The following is a 19,076-nucleotide window of genomic DNA, read 5'->3' on the forward strand; positions in this document are numbered from 1 at the left end:
GTTTTGGCGCCCACGCAGCAACAGCGGCCGCCTCCATCAGCAACTCCTTGTTCATCCTTTTAAAGGCCCACCTGGGGAACGAACGGGGCGCACCTTGCGGGAGCTCCTCCTCGCCGCGGGCGCCCGCGGCTGACGACGACGACAAGGAGGAGGCGGAGAGCTCAAATCGGACGTATCTGTGGTCCGAGAGCGTCTCCGCCCCCTCGAGTACGCGCCAGCCGCGGGTGCGGCGCACGGCGGACGGGGACGCGAACGTCACGTCCACGTGAGATTCCCCGTTCCACCGCACGCAAGTCGCGACCGTGCCTCTGTTTAGGAGACAGAGGCCGGTCGCGATCGCCCACTCCGAAAGGGCCTCGCCTCGCGCGTCCGTGCGGGGGGAACCCCAAGCCGTACACTTGGCATTGAGGTCCCCCGCGACGATGATAGGGCGGGACCCGAGGCGGTGTAAAAGCACCTCGAGCCCGCCCAGAAACCGCTCGAACGCGGCGAGGCTCCTGTTCGGAGAAAAGTACGCCCCGATCACGACGGTCCCGTCGATCCTAGCCGCGACGTACCCGGGTCCCCTGGCCACCATATCCAAGGGGGGTAACGCCGCGGACTGTCTTAGTACGATGGCCACGGAGCCGTCGACGTCCCCCATCCAGCAGTCCTGGTCGGTGGGGACGAAGTACGGCTCCGCGGCGACAGCAACATCAATTGACCACTCCGCCATGGTGTGGACGAGGAGATCCTGTGCCCTGGCGGAGTGGTTCAAATTACTTTGGAGGAAGCGATGGACGCAACCCATTACGGGGCTACGTCCATCGCTCCCTCGTCTGTCCCGCCCTGCGGCTCGACAACAGCCGCGGCGGGAACTGACTCGCCGGCTGCCCTTGTTGCAGCCGGCTTCTTTTTCTTTCCGCCCCTCCTCGTTTTTGTAGAGGAGGGGGCAGACTTGTACGCCGGGCCCCCGGCCCGGTGGTCGGCCTTCCTTTTAGCCGCGTCGCACAAGACGCAGTGCGGCGCGGCTGCGGTGCAGGAGGCTGCCTTGTGCCCCAGTTGGCCGCAGCGGAAGCACAGGTTGCTGCGGTCCACTGTCGAGGGGCACTTGGCGAGGCCGTGGCCGGTGCCGAAGCACCGAAGACAGCGCCACGGCCTGCTCTCCTGCAGTTGCACGTGGGCCACAACCCAGCCCACGCGCAATCTCCCCGGGCTGTCCGAAGGCCGACCCTGTGGAGGGGTGGCCAGGAGGATCGCCGTTGCAATGGGGCAACGCGCCCACGCCGTCCGGGTTCCAGAGTAGGTGACCCGGAACTCCCCGACCTTGACATCGGCGAGGGCGCAGTTGCCCTGCGACGCGATGGCTGCGGCGACCTCCTCCTTTGTGGTTGTTCTTGGGCCCTTGCCGCAAGTTTCTTTTCCTTTTTTTTTATTTTTTTATTTTTATTTTTTTTAGCGTTTCTTGCGGCTTTCCCTCCGGTAGTGCGTACTTGCTTTGAGGACGCAACAGCTGGAGCTCTTGGGACGGGAGCAGAAGATGTGGAAGGACGTGGTGGGTTAGCCTCCGCCATCAGCGTTGCCGCTGTGGCGTGGGCCTCCACATTCGTAGGAAGGAGTGTGGGTTGGGAAGGAGGAAGAGAAGATTTCCCTTCCCCTTACCCTTCCCTTGGGAGATCGGTAAAGGGGCAGCGGTGGGAGTATGAACTGGGTTCGCCCTTGGCCGCGGCACCGGTGGTAATGGAGGGGGAGCGGTTACCCCCATCATCCTCAGCCTCCTGCGGTAGGTTACACACCGTCTGTCGACGGCGGCATGATCCTTACCACAGTTTGCACAGGTGAAGGGGCCCTCCCTCGGCCTCGGGCAGTCCGCCACGACGTGCTCACCTGCACATCGCACGCAGCGGACCGCTCGATGACAATTGTAGGAGGCGTGACCAAAGGCCTGGCAGCGGTGACACTGCGCAGGACCCTTGCCAGGACGCCAACCTTCAACCGTCACCCCCGGCAAGTATAGCAGTTCACTGACTGCATACAAGCGGGCGAGGTCGACCTTCGAGAGGTGGTCTAGAGCTACATGAAAAATGCAGCTCGGCCTACCCCTCTTGGCCTCTATACACCGGGCATAGCGCGCCGGGAATCCCAGTTCTTTGAGGGCGTTGATGACTGCTGCCGAGTCCGTGTCGGCAGGGAGGCCCCGAATCGCTACCTTAGTGGGGATGTCCTCCGACATTGCGTAACAGTACCACTTAATGGTACTGTCCGCGGCGGAGGCCCCCGACAGGTACGACTGGACCGCCCTGTATTCCTCCACGGACGTAGGCAGGAATCGAAAACCGGACCCATGGGGCCTCACCGAAGGAGCTCGGCCTAGTCGCTCCCTAATGGCGGCCATGTGGCTAGGCCAATTAGGGAGCACCTCCACCAATATAGGTGGGTGGCGTTTGAGCTCTACGGCGCGGCCCCTAGTGCCCGGGGTAGGAGTGGCTGATGTAGTTGGGACTGTAACTCTTGGAGGGATGGAACGGGTTGGAGGACGAACTGCGGCTTTGGCCGCGTACGAAGTTCTTGGAACGGTAGCTGGAGCAGCTGGGATTGAAGGAGACTGGGTATGCGTACGCAACTGCGTGGCCTCTAAGTCCATATACCTCGTGGATTCGAGGTTGCCTGCCGTGCTGCTTAGGGCAGGGGCACCTCGAGGCCGAACAGAAGGGATGGGAGATATAGGAGGAGAAGGGGAACGAGGAGGGGTTCTCTTGCACCGTCGTACTTCCGCCGTACTGGCAAGAGCCCTTGGCATAGGAGTGGGTTTAGAAGTGGGAGTGGGTTCAGGACTACCACTGCGAGAGGAAGAACAAGAAGAGGAGGGAGTCGTGGTATAGGAAGGAGAAGTAGAGGAGGACTCCTCGCTGTTGTCATCCTCCCTAGACCTAGACGACGGTCCTATCCTGGCGCGTTTGTCACCTCCGGATGAGCCCTGGTCCGACTCGGACCTGGCCTTCTTTCGAGACTGAGTGGCCCCCGAACGAGCGGCCGGAGTAGGAAAGGTACTTTCCCCCGGACCGATCTTCGGGGACCCCTGGGCCTCTCTGGAAGGTCCAGGCCGATTGGCCAGATCAGGGTCCATAAGACCGGGGTTAGGGGTCGAAGGGCGGTGGGCAAACATGCGTGAGACCACAGAACGTCCTTTGGACGGGCCGGGCGTGCTGACTATAGGGGGTGATGTCCCCCCAGACATGTTTTTACCGACTCTTATCTTACCGAGTTCATCGGTCTTCCGAAGTAGTACGGATTCAGAGAAGTAAAAAGAAACTAAAACCGATAAAGGAAAGTAACTTGAAATATGACAATGTAACTGAAACTACTTTTTTTTATCAAACTATTAAACAACAATTAAGCAAGTGGCCGGTCGATGCTACCGCTATCTTTTGAATTTATTGTAAACCTGTCAATGAACTCTATACTTTATTAATTAATGAACTGAATTGTTGGTAGTTTGTGAATCAAATACTAGGTGGAGCTGTAAATAATGTTATTATTGAATAATTTATTTTATAATAAGTGAATACTAAATTAATTTAATAAACTAGAAACTAAAGAACTAAGGGAGTCACACTCCGCGCAACGCGACAGCGGCTCAACTAATGTTGTTGACTATTTAATTTACTGAACTATTATACACTAAGATCTAACTACTATGATATCGATCAAATTGAATTTAAACAAATTAATACTGGACTATATAACTAAAATTAAAGAAAATAAAAAGATGAATAGTAATAATGAATAATGAAAACAATTTAATTTAACTAATTAGTAATTAACTGTACTTAATTTCAACTATGAACTATCTTAACTAATGTATCATTCGACGGCCGGCGGCCGAAGACCACGCGCCAGCACAGCTCGGCCAGTCAGAGGACCCAGGATCTCAAGGTTGACGAAACAATTTCGTCGCACTATGAACCCCGGAGTCGACTGGCAGGCAGAGCCACTACCGAACACACGGTCCACGAAAACCTCCGCCGAGCAACACCACAGTTTACTAACCTGGTCGCAGATAAGCTGTACCACTGTCGCGCCCGCAGGATCTGTCAAACTAACTTAATAACTAATGCTATCTACTAAAGAAGTTAATGTATAGATTAAATAAACTAATCAAAATGATATATAATAGAAGTGTAGCGAAGGAGGTACAAACGTTGGTTAATTGTATAATAAAACAACAGTTTGTACATGGTTAATAAAAGATGAATTTAGGAAAGCAACGGCATTCAACGAACGGCCCCCTTACCGTTGGGTGGGATTGGTAAATTTCCTTGATGCTATGTAGTAAATTAAATTTAATAGAATTTGGATCAATATGAAAAAACAAGTCTAAATGTGGGTAGTTGGGTGAAGAAAAATCTGTGTAAAAGAACAACGTCTCTGATTGGCTTACGGAACTATTGTAATTATTGAACTAATTTTATCTTAAACTAGGGAAATTTACCAATTAACTATGAATCTATGAATCTAACAATATATATACAAAATGAGAATGAATAAAAAACTTAACTACTATTTACTTACGGGGGTCACGATAAACTGGGCCACGGCTACAAGGAGTCAGTTAACCGGGTTTAGTAGCAGCCCCGCCTAACCCCTAAGGGTAGGGGAGGACTGGGAGCGGACACGGATGGCCAGACTCGGTGGCGCTAACGTAACTCGGTTTTATTCATTAGAATAAAGTGAGTACGCAGCTTACACAGGTATGAACGACACCCACCCGCATTAACAGACGTTAAGAAATATGGTGTCGAACAACTTACCTGTTCCCGGGTCCCGAATTTCGTTTGCTCGGAGCGTCACCACACCGACACAACACTTCTGGATCAAACACACTCGCGAAAGGATTCGACAAGACCGCACAGCACAAGCAGTTTTGGTATCCTGGCGCACTGGTGTCCCGGGCTGAAATTTGGCGTGGGAACGCAGGAGCGAGTCACAATGTGAGCGAGTACTAATGGAGCGACCGGGCAAACAATAGGCGAGCGAGGCGGCCAAGAGAACAATGGACGCCCACCGCGCCTCGAATTTATCATAGCACTAGACGAGCGCGCGTGGGCGACCATAAATAAAGGGCCTACCTCGCTGCTAATTCAGTTCGAGACAGCGAGTCGACGAGTCAAGACCTCTCCGGAAGAAGAGGAGAGAACCAACGACAAGAGGAGACTCGCTCCTACGCCCTGCGCCGGTCAAGCCACGAGGACCGTGTGAACGCCATACTGAAGCCTTCGTTATTTTCCTCGAACCAATCCCAGCACCCGTTCCGCGACAGCCACTGCGGCAATACTCGAGCTGCCACTTTTCAACACGTAAGAAGTCTAAAAATCACACGTGGTGGCCGAAACCTGAGCGGTGGCCGTCCGGAACAACTTTTAAACTCAAAGTTCGCGAATACATCCACAAAAAACTGGAAGAATCATCTCCAAACTAATTTATTTTATTTTCCAATTATTATAACTATTTTTTTTTTAATTCTTAACTATAATACTAAATTGTGTATTTTCATGTGTATTTATATATTATTACTTTACATGTATATTATATTGTGTTTAATTATGTGTATGTAAGTATGTATTTTACTATTTTATACATAGGTATATTAAATTGTAGTATGTTTATTTAAGCATACAAAGTCATATGTAATCTATATAAGTACCTATATTTAACATTATGTGTATTCTATAATACTGAGATGTTACTTTAAGGAACATTTTTGTTTTGGTTTTGTTCTTTTTTTGTTTTGTTGTTATTGTTTGTTATTCTTTTGTTAATATACCTACCATACATTATCTCTGTACCACCCTATGGTCGACTAGAAGAGAATGCCCATGGCATTAAGTCCGCCTGTGTACAAGTTTTGTTTTGTGCATAAAGTATAAATAAATAAATAATGGGTAAATGGGATCTGAATTGTGACCAATCAGCTCTGTGATAAGAGCGGTGGAAGGGAAGCAGTAGGAATAGAATTAAGGATATCAGGAATTGACAGAATGATAGTAAAGTTAACACTACCGTGAGTGGAAGAAAGGACAGACCAGGAGAGGCTAGAAGCCAAGGAAGGAGAAGTTCAAGAAAGGTCCACAGCAGTCTTTGGATTCTGAGATGGAGGAACTCTGTGAGTAGGGGTCCCGTCATTCAATAAACACAAATCTAGTTCATCACAGAGAACAAGAAAAGGAAAAGAAATAGAATCACAGTAATAACAACCCCAAGATGTATGGTGAATATTAAAATCACCAAGGATAGGTGGAGGAAGACTTGTAATAATACTTTTTAATTCAGAGAGAAGAGCTAGGTTAGGTTCAGGGATGTAGATGGAGACGAAAGAAATATTACTAACTCTAACAGCAACAGCAAAAATGCTATTACTGTGGGAAGGAAGGGAGATTTGTTTAAATATCACATTTGTAGATACTAAAATAGCACAACCAGCATAACCATCTGACCTATCGTCCCGGAGACATGAGAAACCCGGGATCCTAAAGTTGGATACGGGCTTAAGCCATGTCTCCTGGACAGCAAAGATAGAAGGTTTGTATTTATTAATAAGAGTGATGATATCAGTCTTCTTGTGACGAATGCTGTGTCAATTCCATTGTAGGAATTTGGCCATTTTTAATAATTTTAGTAAGCTCAGTAAGTTTAGATACGACATTGTTCAGTAGTTCTAAGTCCCCAAAACGGGAAAATATATTTAAAATTGTAGAAAGTAAGAGTTCTAGGAGATTATCATTGGCAGATACATTATCTGAAGGATAGGCACTCCCATTAGAGAGAGTAGAAGGGGAGTACTAATGATAGCTTGATGAGCTTGCCTATCATAACCTGGACTGGATGTCGGAGCTGGAGGAGATTTTTGGTTACAGTAAGTGCGACGGTACAAGACTGAATTGGATATGGCTTGGGTGTGGGGAGAAGATTGGGTTAGGGTTTGGGAAGATTGAGTGGGTAAAAGGGAGGGAGACGTACGAGAAATATCTGCAAAAGATCTTCTAACTTGAGGAAACCTGACTGATGCTTCGTTGTATGAGATATTTTCTTTTGACATCACCAGTTTGATGGATTTCTGTCTAGAATGTTCAGGGCAAGATGTATAAATGGCTTTATGGTTACCAGAGCAAAACAAACAGGTAGGTATTGGAGATAAACTATTACAGTCAATACCAGAGTGAGGTTTCGCACAGGTAAAACAACGCGCTTTTGACAGGCATTGCGTAGCAACATGTCCAAACCTGCAGCAATTATTGTATTGATTAGTTGGTAAAATATATGTCTGAACTATCTTCCACCGGATAAGATCGTTCTAAGCAGTGATATCGAGGCGCTGCTCGGCATGGGGAGCTCTGTCATTCTGGCGGACGACCTAAATTGTAAACACATCAGGTGGAACTCACACACCACAACCCCTAATGACAGGCGGCTCGACGCGTTAGTCGATGATCTCGCCTTCGATATCGTCGCTCCGCTAATCCCGACTCACTACCCGCTAAATATCGCGCATCGCTCGGATATACTCGACATAGCGTTATTAAAAAACGTAACTCTGCGCTTACACTCGATCGAAGTAGTATCAGAGCTAAATCCAGACCACCGTCCCGTCGTTATGAAGCTCGGTCGCGCTCCCGATTCCGTTCCCGTCACGAGGACTGTGGTGGATTGGCACACGATGGGCATCAGCCTGGCTGAATCTGATCCACCATCGCTCCCGCTTAGCCCGGACTCTACCCAGTCTCCACAGGATACCGCTGAAGCCATAGATATCGTAACGTCACACATCACCTCGACATTAGATAGGTCATCGAAGCAAGTTGTAGCGGAGGACTTCCTTCACCGCTTCAAATTGCCCGACGATATTAGGGAACTCCTTAGAGCTAAGAACGCCTCGACCCGCGCATACGATAGGTATCCTACCGTGGAAAATCGTATTCGAATGCGTGCCCTACAACGCGACGTAAAGTCTCGCATCGCCGAAATCCGAGGTGCCAGATGGTCTGATTTCTTAGAAGGACTCGCGCCCTCTCAAAGGTCTTACTACCGCTTAGCTCGTACTCTCAAATCGGATACGGTAGTAACTATGCCCCCCCTCGTAGGCCCTTCAGGACGACTCGCCGAAAAAGCAGAGCTGCTGGCCGATACATTGCAAACCCAGTGCACGCCCAGCATTCAATCCGCGGACCCTGTTCATGTGTAATTAGTAGACAGTGAGGTAGAACGTAGAGCCTCCTTGCCACCCTCGGACGCGTTACCACCCGTCACCCCAATGGAAGTTAAAGACCTGATCAATGACCTACGTCCTCGCAAGGCTCCCGGTTTCAACGGTATATCTAACCGCGTTATTAAACTTCTACCCGTCAAACTCATCGTGATGTTGGCATCTATTTTCAATGCCGCTATGGCGAAGTGTATCTTTCGCGCGGTGTGGAAAGAAGCGGACGTTATCGGCATACACAAACCCGGTAAACCAAAAAATAATCCGACGAGATACCGCCCGATTAGCCTCCTCATGTCTCTACGCAAACTGTATGAGAGTCTGCTCTACAAACACCTCAGAGACTTCGTCTCATTCAAGGGCATACCCATAGATGAACAATTCGGATTCCGTGCAAATTACTCATGCGTACAACAGGTCCACCGCCTCACGGAGTACATTCTCATAGGGATTAACCGACCAAAACCAATCTACACGGGAGCCCTCTTCTTCGACGTCGCAAAAGTGTTCGACAAAGCCTGGCACAACGGTTTGATTTTCAAACTATTCAACATGGGCGTGCCGGACAGTCTCGTGCTCATCATACGGGACTTCTTGTCGAACCGCTCTTTTCGATATCGAGTAGAGGGAACCCGCTCCTCCCCGCGTTCACTCACGGCTGGCGCCCCCAAGGCTCTGTTCTCTCTCCGCTCCTATTTAGTTTATTTACTAACGATATTCCCCGGTCGCCGCCGACCCAGCTAGCCTTATTTGCTGACGACACAACCGTTTACTACCCAAGTAGAAATAAGTCCCTAATCGCGAGTAGGCTCCAAAGCGCAACGTTGACCCTTGGAGAGTGGAACCGAAAATGGCGCATATACATCAACCCAGCGAAAAGCACAGCAGTGTTATTTCAAAGGGGAAACTCAACGCTTATTTCCTCCCGCATTAGGAAGAGAAATACCCTCGATCGCCCTCTTCGGCCAACCTATACCCTGGGCCAGAAAGGTCAAGTACCTGGGAGTCACCCTGGATGCATCCATGACATTCCGCCCGCATATAAAAACAGTCCACGACCGTGCCTCATTTATTCTCGACAGACTCTATCCCATGATCTGTAAGCGGAGTAAAATGTCCCTTCGGAACAAGGTGACACTTTACAAAACTCGCATAAGGCCCGTCATGACTTACGCGAGTGTGATGTTCGCTCACGCGGCCCGCACACACATAGACACCCTCCAATCCCTACAATCCCGCTTTTTCAGGTTAGCCATCGGAGCTCTGTGGTTCGTGAGGAACGTTGACCTACACGACGACCTGGGTCTCGAATCAATCCAGAAATACATGAAGCCAGCATCGGAACGGTACTTCGATAAGGCTATGCGTCATGATAATCGCCTTATCGTTGCCGCCGCTGACTACTCCCCGAATCCTGATCATGCAGGAGCAAGTCACCGTCGACGCCCTAGACACGTCCTTACGGATCCATCAGATCCAATAACCTTTGCATTAGACGTCTTCAGCTCTAACACTAGGAGTAGGCTTAGGGACCCTGGTAACCGTACTCGTCGAACTCGACAAAGAGGTCGACGTGCAACCTAACCCATACATCAGCCAGCTGAGTTTCTCGCCGGATCTTCTCAGGGGGTCGCGATTCCGATCCGGTAGTAGATTCATTCGCGAAGCAATTGCTCTTGAATTGTTAGGTCTCCTTCGGGGGCGCTCGGGCAGTTGTTAGCAAATCCCACCCCTCCTGGCTGAGCCTTTGCTCGCCCATCTGTCCTGGTGAAACTGGAAAGGCCTTTGGACCAAACTTAATTGGGCGAAGTGTAGCACTAGACGAAGAGTCGCAACTTTGCTTACATGGATCAAAAAAGGAGCAACATCCTGATCCAAATATCGTTTTCTGTTACCCTCATATTCTGCTAAAATATACACAGACTGAACAGATCCGGCTGCTTGTGCGATTGTATTTTTCTTTGGAGGTAAAGAGGGATAATCTGAATTTGGAGGAGTTTGTCGTTTCCTATAACGATGGATCACCTCCGTGTCCATTGGGATTGGAGAGTTAGATGGATCCAGGATATTATAACCTCCCTCGGAATCGGGGGGTTGACGCCGTTCATAATTCTATTTACACTAAACTACTATATTATAATACAAATAAGGCAACACACTTATATAAACACACAAAACTAATAATTAGATAATCAATAGGGAATAAAACTCAATAAAACACCCGAAAAATAAGTGAAAAATACGGAAATGACCAAAACACTTGCTTCAAGTACTCAACCCGACCAAAACCAAAAGCAGAAAACTTTTAGATTGTTCGTTTAATTATAATTTGTTTTTAATTCTTCAACATGTCCACATACAAGTGGTCGATTTGGGGGTCGATTGCTTCCCGCTTCCGTAGGTTGTAACGTAATGTTACAACTGAAATCGTCTGCAAAATAAAAAGATAAAAAAAAACCTTAAAACAAAAGTATTTATGTTCAAAGCAGTTATTTTATCGACTGTACCGCTGAGGTGAGAACAATAGTTCCCACCTCCCCCCGAGACGTAGGTTCGGCTGGCGCAGACACTGCGCAGCCGCCGGCAGTCGTCACTAGACTTCCTTATTAGTCTTACGTTTGTATTCGAGTTCAGTTAAAGTTCGTTTTCAAACCTAGACGACTTACCTACAAATAATTTATTTAAAAAAAAAATTTAGTACAGCAATATCGTGTGCTGTTTAATATTAACACGATTAAAATAAACGGATTCGACCCCGCTTTTAGGGTGAGTTGGAAATGGCATATTATTATTTTTTAACGCATTACTTCTTTTTTATTTTTTGCTAATCATGCACAGCTATACTTCACTTGTTTTATTGCTTTAATTTTTTTATTGTGCATTTACTCCGTTCTGGTTGACCACTACCACGATAATCTCGCCACAAGATGTGGGTACCTTGCTCGAGTTCTCGTTGGTCAACCAGATCGGAAGGTAGATAAACCAGTTTGTGAAATTGGTCTTATCGCTTCCAGGGTTCATGCCTAGCTGTTTTTTTCACGCTTCTTGCTTATTGCTTCACCCGATAACTGCGTGTGCTGAAAAGGTCATCTCCACCCAGTAACCCGTACCCTGGTGATCTAGCCAGCCCAGGAAACCTCCAGGAGTCCAGACGTGCTGCTTCAGCGGGTCAACCCACGTCCGTTGGCTGCCGGAATTCAGGAGGGTAACCTACAGAGGGAGAGTCAGATCGGCCGTACAACCACGCCCTACAAATTCGTGTGCTCAACTGCCTGTGTTTTTTTTTTAAATATGTAATATATGTCGCATCCGGGTCAATAGTTCGGAATATCAACGATACACAAACGTCAAAGTGACAGAATGGCCGTGTCGTGGTTGACGACTTTTAGTAATATTAAGACGGTGGTTTTGATTATTATTTTAAATGATGAAATGTTGTTTTGATAAATATCACAAAATGAAGGGTAGACTCCGTAACGCCACAGTTATAAAATGGCGGTACGTGGACAGAGTCGTGGCATTCGTGTCAGACAGTGATTCCGTCCGCCTCAGCAGTGAGTCTCTGACGGTCAGTCAGTCAGTCAGTCGGTCTGTCGGTATGTGCAACGAGACTGTCGGTTTATCCTGTCATTGTGAAAGTTGTGTGTGTTGAGTTTCACTAATTATTATTGAAAAGTTTTATTTACTAAACTGAGTTCAATCGAATACTAGTGATGACGAAAGCTACCGCTCAGCCATCCCTCCCTGGCTACGCCGCCGACATATATATATTTTTACTTGAGACACTATTGTTTTTGTTTTTTTTCTTTTTTTAAAGGAAAGACTAAGCAGTTGTCGCACTGGCGCCCTTTACGTGGTTATATCTGACTTTGCCTCTTGGGTCAAGTGGTTGCAGATTATACGTGTGTGTGTGTGTCCTTTTGTTAAACATTATTGTGTTGTGATTGTCCTAAGTGTTGTAAAAATCGTCGTACTGTACATGTCCTATATTGTGTTATTTTTGTGTACCTACATTTTTTTAGTTTATGATACTCTTACAAACCTAACGTTTTTATTTAAGATTTGTTTCAAGCAAAAATAGGTACAATCATAAACAAAAGTGCAATCAGATTTAATTTTTTTTCTTTGTTAATTTAAAATTTAATTAAACAAAAAGCTTGTTTTTTTGTATTAATACAATCCAGACGATTTTTTTTTAAATTTAAGTAGTACATATATATTTTTACTTTATTTTCATCTTCTGGATTTTTTTTCTTTAGTCCTAGACGTTTTATTGGTACGAACCTTGTAACAGAACGGAGTTTTTTTTTCTCTTAACTATATTCCTTTACTTTATTCGTATGCCATTTCGGGCTAACTCTGAGGCATCACTATGGTTTTTACGATAAAATTTTTATCCCTTCAAAAAACTGAACTGGAATACGAAGTCGCGATAAGAGGTGAGACCCCCGGTGCTACGGTGGCTGATCTTAGGAAACAGATTAGCAAATTAAGTCAATCTTTTCCTTCAGAAGATGTATTATGTTCTCATCTCGAACCCTTAGATGATCTTCAAGCTGTTTTGGACTTGCTGAATAAAGTCAATGCAAGTCTCGAGTCAAGCCCTACTGATAAAAGTACATTATCGCGCATAGAAAATATTTTTCATCACCTTTATCATAGGATCAACAGAATAGTGGTTGATGAAGTAGAGAAGCCGCACTCTGCTTGTAGTAAACTTTTTAAAGAATCCTACGAAAAATTCCAGAAATTAAGCAAAAAGGCAGTTGATCCTCTATTAGTTGGTGTATCTAGTTCAGCATCTGCTTCTGTACCTGGCATTCAGGCACCAATTAATGTCGCTGTTACTTGTGATAGAGGTGTTACTTCAGAACTGAGTAGGCTGAAGTTCGATGGTAAGTCATGTGTTCGATCTTTTATTCAACGTGTTTACGAATTTAGCGAGGCGCGTAGCATCCCCGACTCAAAACTTCTCTCGTCTGCTACAGAAATATTTACAGATGATGCGCTGCATTGGTTCAGGAGTTATTAAGGACCAGGTTTCATCTTGGGATGATCTTGTTATTCTTTTAAAAAAAGATTTTGATAAAGCAGACTATGATTACCGTTTACTTGCTGAGATTCGTGCTAGGACTCAAGGGGAAACGCAAAATATTACGATCTACTTAGCTATTCTCTCGGGTATGTTTGCCCGCCTCTTAAAACCACTTTCGGAAGAGGACAAGCTTGAAATAGTATTACATAATATCCGCCCTTGCTATGCAAGCACTCTAGCCTCTGCTACTGAAATATGCAACATTGATCAATTGAGATCCTTGTGCAGGAATTATGAAATTGTTCAGTCTAGGCTCGTCCACTTTCGAGAACCATCTGCAGCGACTTCCGATACCTTGGCACCAGAATTTGCTTACAAATATGCGACCAAGGCGAAATCGACCTACGACTATAAATCTAGCTATAGTTACAACAAACAGTCGTATCAACCATTAAAAATAAACAGGAACACTAATATTAATCAAAAATATCTACACAGTATTGAAGAAAGTCATCACGATGCAAGGGAAAAATTACCCTATTGTCCTAGGTGCCGCAACAATACGCATAGTTTTAGGGACTGCAGTAATACGGAAGTTTTGTGTTTTAAATGTGGTCGCAAGGGAGTCAAGAAACCTGAGTGTCCAAATTGTACTGGCAAACAGGCTCCAAAAAACTAAATTTGCAGAATTGTAGCAAACCATTGTCCCTGGAACATGTAAAGATACACCGTACCAGCCAGGATGAATGGAAGAATTGGTTAAAAACAATTAGTTTATTTTTTAATGGCTACAAGGTTGCTTCAATTCTGCATACAAAACCAATTAACGATAAAAGACCCTATGTTAATATTAAGATACACGATTTGACAGTTTCCGGCCTTTTGGATTCAGGCTCAGCGGTTACTATTTTAGGCAACAATGCTCATAGTGCATTAGTTAGTCGTGGGCTGAAGTTGTGTACTGATGATAAATTGACTATTGTTGCGGCTGGTGGACAAAATCTTAAAAGTATAGGCTATATTAATATGCCCGTGCATTTCGAAAACCAGTTCCACATTATTCAGAGTCACGTAGTTCCAGAAGTTCAATCATCGCTTATTTTAGGGATTGACTTTTGGCACACATTTAAAATTTGCCCGAAGTACTTGAGTTCTCTTCATTTCCCCGACCCTCCATTGGCTAATTTAGATGTTGGTAGCCCAACCAATTTTTTGCGCTCGTATGATTATTTGGACGAATCACAAAAGGCCGTCGTTGACAATATTACCAAGCAGTTTGAAGAAATATCTTTTGAGCGCAAAGGACTTGGACGCACAAACTTAATTACTCACCACATCGACACGGGGAATTCTCCTCCTGTGAGACAGCGCTACTATAGGCTTTCACCAGAAAAACAGAAGATCCTAGTCGAGCAAGTAGACGAAATGCTCCAGCTTGATGTAGTTGAGCCTTGTGAGAGTGCCTGGCAATCCCCAGTATTGCTAGTCACTAAAAAAGATGGTCAGCCACGGTTTTGCTTAGATAGTAGGAAGCTAAACTCTGTTACAAAACGCGACGCTTATACCTTACATATCGGAGATATTGGACAACTTGCGAGACGTGCGCTATCTTAGCAGTATTGACTTATCAAAGGCTTTCTGGCAATTACCAATAGCACTCGAAGATAGGGACAAGACGGCATTTTACGTACCGGGACGAGGGACGTTACGGTTTAAGACTACACCGTTTGGTTTGACCAATGCGCCTTCTACGCAACAGCGGTTAGTCGATTTATTGTTTGGCGACATGGATCACAAGGCGTTCGCATATTTAGATGATGTGATAATAGTAAGTAGCACGTTTGATGAGCATGTTAGTCTTCTTCTTCGCGTGTTAGACAAACTGCGCCATGCTAATCTAACAATTAATTTAGAAAAGTGTGAATTTTTTCGAAGTAAACTTAAATATTTAGGCTATGTGGTCGACGCGAATGGTTTGCGGACTGATCCGGATAAAGTTACAGCCATTCTAAATTACCCAACTCCTACATGTCGTAAGGACTTGAAACGGTTCCTAGGCACGGCAACATGGTACCGCAGATTTGTCCCAAACTTTAGCACTATCGCAGGGCCGCTTAATAGGTTGACATCGAACAAAAAATCAACACCTCCCTTCCAGTGGACAGATGAGGCCGACACTGCGTTCAAAAAACTTAAGGAATCTTTGGTCTCGGCACCTGTTCTCTCCTGCCCAAATTATGATCTGCCTTTCGAAGTCCATACAGATGCAAGTAACTATGGGATAGGTGGTATGCTCACACAAACTATTGACGGGAAAGAGCACCCTATAGCGTATATGAGCAAGTCCTTATCGGGGGCCGAAAAGAATTATAGCATTACCGAACGTGAGACCTTAGCTGTTCTCGTGGCTCTCGAACACTGGCGTTGCTATCTGGAGAACGGAAAGACATTCACGGTTTACACAGACCACAGCGCTCTTAAGTGGTTCCTTTCCTTGAACAATCCTACGGGTAGGCTTGCGCGTTGGGGAGTTCGATTATCGTCGTTTGATTTTGAAATCAAACACCGCCGCGGTGTAGACAATGTGATTCCCGACGCTTTGTCTAGAGCTGTCCCGGTCACTACTATCACTACTGCTAAATCACTCACGACTTCTAGTGATGATTGGTATAAGACCCTTTATAATAATTGTTTGACCCAGCCTGTACATTATCCAAATTATCATATCAAAAATGACGCTCTTTTCCGTTGTAGTAAGAATAAGTGTTATCTCACAAATGAATTTTCGTGGAAAGAGGTAGTTCCTTCAGAACTTAGAAACACTGTCATTGCTGAGAATCATAGTGAGCCAACTCCTGGTCATTTGGGTATTTTTAAGACTTACAGACGCATCGCCCTTAGATACTATTGGCCAGGTATGTATCGAGACGTAGCAAATTTCGTAGATTCATGTTCCACTTGTCTCAAGTACAAAATTCAAAACCATGCTACTCTTGGAGAAATGGGTCGCCCCAAGCAGTGCTCTCGACCGTATCAGATGTTATCGATTGATTTAATGGGTCCTTTGCCTGTGACTCGGAAACAAAATTGCCAAATTCTAGTGATAACTTGCTGTTTTTCGAAATTTTGTCACATTTATCCAATTAAAAAGGCAACTTCAGACATTATAGTCCGAATTTTAGAAGAGCAAATTTTCCTCGTTCATGGTGTGCCTCAAACAGTTTTTCTCGATAATGGCTCTCAGTTCATTAGTAGTCATACAAATGCACTATTCAAAAAGTATAACATACCAAACGTATTTTTCACGCCAAAATATACCCCGCAGGTGAACACCGTAGAGCGGTATAACAAAACAATTATTACTTGTATTTCTACGTTTGTAGATAGGATCATCGATCATGGGATACTTTTATTCCTAGTGTCCAGTTTGCCATTAATAATTCGGTTAACGAGGCTACTGGTTTCACTCCGTCATTCCTTGTCTTTGGGAGAGAACTAGTAGTATGTGGCTCTCATTGTACTGTTATTGATTTGGGTGATCAAGTTTTGTTTCTACCTCGAGATGTGTATGCCGAAAACCTAGGGTGTTTGAGCTCCATCTTCGATCAAGTTCAGAAATCTCTATATCACGCACACGTAAAAAACACTGCTAACTATAATTTACGCAGAAAGCCCTTTGAATTTAATGTAGGAGATACTGTTTATAAACGCGCTTACGTCCTGAGTGACAAAGATAAGTATTTTAGTAAGAAGTTAGCACCGAAATATATCAAGTGCAAAGTTGTCGAATAACTCTCGCCACTTGTCTACGTCCTAGAAGACATGTCGGGTAAAAACATAGGCACTTGGCATATTAAAGACTTGAAAATATTAGGACAACACTCATAGTTGTTACGTTTCGTTTTTGTTGCCCATGCCCATTAAAATCTTTTTTACATTTCTTGCAAAAAGTCGTAAGCCGATAAGACTTATGACTTTCGTTAATCCATTCCGATAGAGGCACCCGTCACGTGCGGACGTGCTCATCGTCCACTCGATCGCCCGGTCTTTGTTCGCCCGGCTTTTGTTAGCCCGGCCATTGTTCGCGCGGCCTGTGTTTGTGATACATCTGCCGACCAAGTGTGTTTCCTTTTTTTTTTTTTTTTTTCGGGTAGAGGGCCGAACCTCCTACGAGGTCCCCGCGCAAGAGGGGCGCGCGGGGTATGTGAGACTCAACGATCTGCATGGTGTTGTGAGCAGACCGCGGGCCCAAGGATTTTAGAGCCCACCCACTAAACGACTCCCCTGCACTCTTACACCCGACGTCCGATCCCCTCCGAGGTCAGAACCCGGATGAGGTAGGGGGGCTACCGCGGTCAACACTACAACCAGACGGCGCGGCTCACCCCAAGGACGCCCAGCCGACGGAGCCTTCGAGGCGAATCGAAGGCTCTGAAACGTCGGCCGTCTCGGTACGGCAGCCCGTCGGGCCGCCCAGACGGTGCCGCTGGTGTCCCGGAATACCCCGCTGGACCAGAACCAGCCTGCCGGGTCGGGACGCGATACACCGTCGACCGGTCGCTCTATTCACTCCACGGCAGCGCGCTAGAGTGCTGGTAGCGCGCCGCGCGGCCTCACCCCCTCAGGTCGCCCCTTGACCTTCACCGGGGGGAGGCCGCCACCTACAGGGGCCGGGACGTACGGGCGTATTCCCGCCTCCGGCCCCCGGCTCGACGGCGACGGATCGGTGCGGAAAGGGAAGAGCTCTCCCTCTCTCGCTCCGCCGCCTCCTTCTGCGAGATGGTGGACTCGCAGAAGTCGAGCATCGCCTTCCAGGACGCGTCGCTGCCGAGCATCGTAGCCACGACGCGCGGCAGCGAGAGGTCCTCTCCTATGACCGCGACGAGGGCGGCGCGTTGCTCGTCGAATCCAGAGCAACGCGCCAGCGTGTGTTCCGCTGTGTCTTCCTCGTCGCGGTCCGCGCAGTGGTGGCACTGCGCCGTCGGTTCCCTTCCGGCTATCTTAAAGAGGTACCGGCCAAAACACCCATGGCCGGTCAACATCTGCGTCAGCCGGAAGGTGAGGCATCCGCGGTCACGGCCCACCCAGTCCGCGAGAACCGGGCGGACCGCCTCGACGGTACGGATGCCGGCCGACGGGTCCGCCAAGCGGCGAGACCACGCCTCCAGCACGGACCGCCGAGATTGGAGCCTCCGCGCTCGAACTACACCTTCGCCGGGGCGCCCTTCCCCCCTAGATCGGAGGTCGCTACGCCACCTGTAATCGGCAGCGAGCGCCTCCGCCTCCAGGTCCCAGGGTGGCGCCCCGGCGAGCAAGCACGCCGCCTCGAAGGAGACGGTGCGGTATCCTCGGATCGCCCTGACCGCGATCGCGTGCTGCGGACGTCGCAGCGCGGCGACGTTCTGGCGGGTCAGGGCGTGGCACCATACGGGCGCGCCGTATAGTGCCATCGACCGCACCACCCCCATGTAGAGGCGGCGCGCCACCTGATCGGGACCCCCGACGTTTGGAAGCAGCCGGCTCAAAGAGCCGGCCGTCGCCATCAGTCGAGGGCCCAACTTCTCAAAGTGAGCGCGGAAGTTCCACCGACCATCCAGTTCGAGGCCGAGGTACCGAAGACCGGTCACCCCGACCCCGACGCGGACGCCTCCGATCACGAGGTGGGCACCCAGAGGTGGCGCTCGTCCCGGCCCGTGAAATAACAGGGCCTGGGTTTTGTCGAGCGCCACCTCGAGCCCCAACCGTCGGATCCTAGTGACGACGTGTGCCACGCCTGCGCACGCCAGACGGGCAGACTCCCGGTAG

General features: G+C 47.5%; 1 long non-coding RNA gene across 1 annotated transcript; it reads left to right on the forward strand.

Moving 5' to 3' along the window:
* Positions 1 to 10,645: 10,645 nt before the first annotated feature.
* Positions 10,646 to 11,358, forward strand: LOC134201667 (uncharacterized). The gene is made up of 2 exons (XR_009977005.1): positions 10,646 to 11,002; positions 11,251 to 11,358. It is a non-coding gene; the product is annotated as an uncharacterized LOC134201667 (long non-coding RNA).
* Positions 11,359 to 19,076: the final 7,718 nt, after the last annotated feature.

Source organism: Bombyx mori, chromosome W, assembly GCF_030269925.1.
Source record: "Bombyx mori chromosome W, ASM3026992v2".
NCBI lineage: Eukaryota > Metazoa > Arthropoda > Insecta > Lepidoptera > Bombycidae > Bombyx > Bombyx mori.